The following is a 5795-nucleotide window of genomic DNA, read 5'->3' as shown; positions in this document are numbered from 1 at the left end:
AACATTTGTACAAGACTTAGCCAAATGTGGCTGTGAATAAGGGGAACAGTAATTAATGGACTAGGAATAACTCAAGAATGGTAAATCCTATAATAATACTCTATAGGTCAAAATAAAGCTTACAATAAGAGGGACACGAATATGGATACTTTAATTATTTACCAATTATACAATAGGAAATATATCTATCATATTGGTCCAGAGATAGTTCTCAAAGTTACCACTCATAAATCTCCACGGAATATAACACTAGGATGAAACAATCGTCCAGTTCTTCCAGTTTTTCAATTATGGTGATCTATCTTAGGCCGATTTTTATGAATTCAATTGTTGAAATTACAACAATCTCTATAAATCCTCATGTTAAAATCAAATTATTTATCAGTTTTTGTTGATATTTACATTGTAGTTAATTCATTACATGAAAGTTAGGCTATGGATAAATCCAATGTAAAGGAACAATACATTTCATATGTATCATTATTAGTTTATTTAATTGGAAACCTTAGAGTTTAATGATATAAAATCCAAGTCATTTAAAATGTAATAAGCAATTCTTCTTTATTAAAACTATCTGGTTACAACAATGACCAATTGTTTGTTTTCCCAAAGATATTCGTGTTTTTATAAATTAATAATAAAACGTTGTGTTAACAGCTGAACAAGGACTAATAATTTCTCATCTAGAGATTATAAACCAAGTTTTTTATACCAGTCTGCTTCATTCATTTCAAAGCTATTTGAATCTAGTGATCTACTTATGTTATAGTTCTTTAGAATTATTGTTGAATATTAGTAAACAAAAGAAATTTATTAGCGTTTCTATTTGCATAGTTTGTAAAATTTCGGTTTCTTTTTTAAGGCGTAACATAACCACCATATAAAAGATCATATCCACCTTATTCACAAACCGATCAACATTAGTTAGTGACAAATATTATAAGACTGATTCATGGATTTGTTCAACTACTTTTTGAATTAACATTCTAAAACGAACGGTCATAGTATTAAGGCTGAAAGGTTAGAAAATCAGTGATATCCAATATTCAAAGATGTGAATAAAACTCTGTCATTATTGCTGAATGAAACATAACATTGAGTGTTCCTTATTATTTAAATGATAAAAGCCAAAAATGTACTTTAACCTATATATTTGAGTAAGAATATTCATGTAACTTATATGAACAGTTGTCGAAATTTGATTCAATAGTTTAACAGTAAGGATGAATAGCAACTGGAAACAACTGCAAAGTATTGCCCAGGACAGTATTCGATGGAGAATGTTGGTGGGCGGCCTCTGCTCCTACACGAAGGGTAACAGGGGTAAGTAAGTAAGTCTGATAGACATTGTGACCCATGAATATAAAAGACATTATATACGAAAACAATATATTTAAAATAATTTTAATGATTAAAATTTAAATAACTATAACTTTTTACCCGGTAAAAAGGACTTTACTTCCTCAAGGAAATAATCAAAAATTACATTATCAAAGTATGTTCAATTATGTTCAAATGTTTATTATGGGTTTAGTAAGGTCAAGCGGTATTTCAAGTAAAAATCGTCCACACCGTGAAACGCCTACCAGTATATGTGTATCTGTATGTCGGAGAGAATTTTCAGAAGCTTGATACTCAAGTCAATCAGTCATCAACAATCACATTGAAATCGACCTAATATATTAACCAATCAGAGAAATGATGGACAAATATAAGACCAGGAATCGAATCAATGGGAGATATAAACAAAATAAAGAAAGAAACAACGCCGGATTAAAAATCAGCAATAATCAATCAATATCTAGGTCTAGAGGACAAGCTGTGAGCCATATGTGAAGAAACCCGAAAACTTCATTTCTACCTGAAGTTTGTGCTGATGATGTCGTTCAGAATAACGATGAAAGCTCCACAACTAAGCCATTATGCTCAGAGAACAAAACTCCATCAAAATGTAGTTAGTTTGATATCATTAGTTAATCCATAAATTCACTATTTTACAAGATATATTTTTAAACAGTCCAACTCATTTTCAATCCAATCTCTTACGTAAATTATGCCCATACTCAAGTTATATTTTTGTCTCTAAACCAATAAATTGACCATTATTATTCTTTACAACTACAATCATACTTGAATAAGTCGTGATGTAGAACAAATGATAAGGCTAAAACGTCAGTCAATTTATGGTTTCAATCATAAAATACTTTCCTTGGTCTCCTAAAGTGAAATTATTTATAATTTCGTATGATTTTCATTTCCGCGTCATTTGATTTATAAGTTCTTTTCCTAGTCATTATATACGATTAAATAAATGATAATGTTACAAAAATAGTTATCTTTCAAGTACTACTTTTTTCAACAACAAAAAAAAGCAATTTTGTTGCTACGAGATATTCAGTTGTCAAGTTTCTGTCTAGAATAAAATTACAAAAATGATTTTTTATTTTTAATGGATCATTCAATAAATGAATTAGTTATAAGTGATGATTATTTGATTTTTTAAAAAAATGATGGTGATGTAGTGAACATGAAGACGAGTGGGGACAACCGAATGTATTAGAGCACAAAATTACAAAATATCTTGCCAAAATCTGACAACTATATAGTAAACAGTTAATTTGTAAACTATCAATCAATTGTCTCAATCTTGACCATTCCTCCTGCAAATATCAGTCTATTGTCTCCAATTATTATTGTCCATCCATTTTCATACTGATTGCGTTTCGTTTCCGTTCTCTCGTTATCGATCTTTTGCTGAAATACATTCTCTGCCTGACCATCGTCATATACTACTTATGTGGATGCAAGCAACAAACACCGCAACCTCAGCTAGACTACCACTGAAAGCCTAGAAGCATTGGACAATTGTTTCATCCTAATATTTAACTTCACCAGTGACTATCCACGATCCAGTAGCTAGAAGTCGAATCTAGGTCCTTCGGTCTCGCACAAAAATGCTTAACCTGCAGATCCTTGAGTTTCAACCAATGTATGCATGACTGAAAATTAAGTATAAAAGACTACCAATATGCACAATGAATTAAAAGAATAAATATACAAAATGAAATACAAGTTCGGTTTTGATTTTAAACAGATAACTGCCTTTCCTCAGATCATATTTATGTGGAAAATTATCATTTGTCTTTCTAATGACACGTGTCGCTAAGCTTCTGTCTACACAACATATTTATTGTATATAAAGATAGTCGCCTTTTCATATAATACGAAATTGTACGATAAATTACTGTATGTTCCAACTATTTTATCCATCTTTGTCAGAAGTTAACTTTATAGACCGGGATGAATTATGGCATACATTGAAATCCTTTTTTTGACTCTTCACTCTGATTTACTTGCACCCTAGAGTTGATGTTTACTCCAGGATTCACACTTGGTATCGTTTGTTTCATACACCATAAAGTTATCCATTTGAGTACTGAGTCCCGATAGTCACTTGCTTGTGCAATGTGTTGTAGAATAATTAATCTTCTATCTGATATTTGTGACTTAAGGCAGTATCGAGGCCATCAACACAAAATGCACATACGACAATAAGATACTGATCGATTGCAGTCCAGAACGTCCATAGTAGGATTCAAATAATCGATACAACTTGAATTAAATATTATCATTGTTAAAAATACACAAAAATGATTTAGCAATCTTTAGAACTATCAAAGTAAAGTATTCTATGACTATTTCTTATAAGTGAAATCCAATCTGTAAAAATTCAGCACTGATAAGGCAAATTAACCAAACTGTGAAAATCCATGTAGTATAGTAAACATTTCAAGATAATATATATTGAAGTCCAAATACAAACAAATATGATTTACTAAAATAAATCTATTTTTCCATACATTTGAAGACCAATCCCGTTTTTCAAACGTAAAAGTGAATTATTTTTACACACAATATGTTTTGCAAAATATCCTAGAAAAAATATTTATGAAAATTTGTACCTAGTATTGAGCCAGTTAAATAAAATAACTGCTAGTGTGTGTGGGTTACTTACATCCATATAAGTAGTATATGACGATGGTCAGGCAGAGAATATATTTCAGCAAAAGATCGATAACGAGAGAACGGAAACGAAACGCAATCAGTATGAAAATGGATGGACAATAATAATTGGAGACGATAGACTGATATTTGCGAAAGTGATGGTCAAGATTGAAACAATTGATTGATAGTAAGCAGAGATGGATAGTGGCTAGCAATGGAATCCAGGACGCGCGTTTCGTCCTATTTGGGACTCGTCAGCTGGATGTACCTGCATCTCAGAGTTGATGTTCACTCTGGGACTCGAACCCAGTACCCTCGCTTCAAACGCCATCGCGTTATTCACGCGCGTCCTGGATTCCACTGCTAGCCACTATCCATCTCTGCTTACCATGCTTGTGAATTAAGGTATATCGAGGCAATAGGCACAGTATGCACATATGCCAATTAGAGACTGACCAGTTGCAGTCCTAACACATCGATGGGAAGATTCAAACAAACAATACTAAGTGAATTCAATTGATTGATAGTTTACAAATTAACTGTTTACTATATAGTTGTCAGATTTTAGTGAGATAGTCTGTAATTTTCTTGTCAAATACATTCGATTGTCCCCACTCGTCTTCTTGTTCACTACACTGGGAGTAATTCTAATCATAATCTTAACATGTGACGATACTACAATTAATGAACGAACCAATAAGATTTGAGTTTGCAGGTCATGGATTTCGGCTTAAAATTCATTTAACCATATTACTTAATGACAGTTTGGCATTATAGCTGATGTCATTTCGTGATGAAAACTCTAACTCTTATTCCCAGCCCTAATGTCCAACTGTAAATCTTAATTATAATTCCTTACATTAATTTATAACCCTCAATTAACCCTCATAGGTAGGTGGACACTTTCAAAGTCACGTAAACATCTCTCAAAGGTCATGAATAAATTATAGTCTCACCAAACTTTCTTATTTATTTTAATAATGATCAGAGAGAAATCTACTCCAAAGGTTAACATATTAAAATTTGTAACAGAAAATGTATCAATACACACTTGTACTTATATCCTTTTTTATTTTCATCCTGGATATTGATTGATTCCAAACCATCATTATGTCAGAATGAATTCTTTACACCGAAGCAAGAGTTTTTTTCAATTTTCTTGTATATTTATTCAAGTCTTTAATGGAAGTAGATCAGAAATCAATTATTCAAACGTATCATATATGAGGAACTCATTTATTAAACCATAAGTATTATTATATATTTTTGAGAAATGATATCGTCGTCAAGGAACTTTTCTTCACCTAATATCATTTATTCCTTATTCAAAGACAGGAAATGAACTTTTCATAGTTGAAATCATGGGTCAACTGAAGCTAGACCGCTACGGAAAACCTGGAAGCACTGGACGGCCGTTTCGTCTTAATATGGGACTCCTCAGCAGTGCGCATCCACGATCCCGCACTCGCGAGATTCGAACCCACCGTTGGGTGCCGGCTCAGTGGTTTATCAGACAACTGCTCTGGCGAGATACTGTTTCGCACAGACTGACATACATCAGCAAATTACTGACAATATGGTATGAATGGATCACTGCTATATTTTTTACTAAGATTCCTGTTACAGGATCAAGCCTAAAATCTTTAGCTATCGAGGTGGAAGTGTTAACTTTAAACCGCTAAGTTGAAGTTCAGTGTTTCCCATTTCCAATATGGATTAATTGATGATACAGTATTACAATCACTCATTGCTATCTATGATGAATGTCTCAATCATGATTTGGCCGATCA

Source organism: Schistosoma mansoni, chromosome W (assembly GCF_000237925.1).
Source record: "Schistosoma mansoni strain Puerto Rico chromosome W, complete genome".
NCBI lineage: Eukaryota > Metazoa > Platyhelminthes > Trematoda > Strigeidida > Schistosomatidae > Schistosoma > Schistosoma mansoni.
This window is presented reverse-complemented; position numbering follows the sequence as displayed.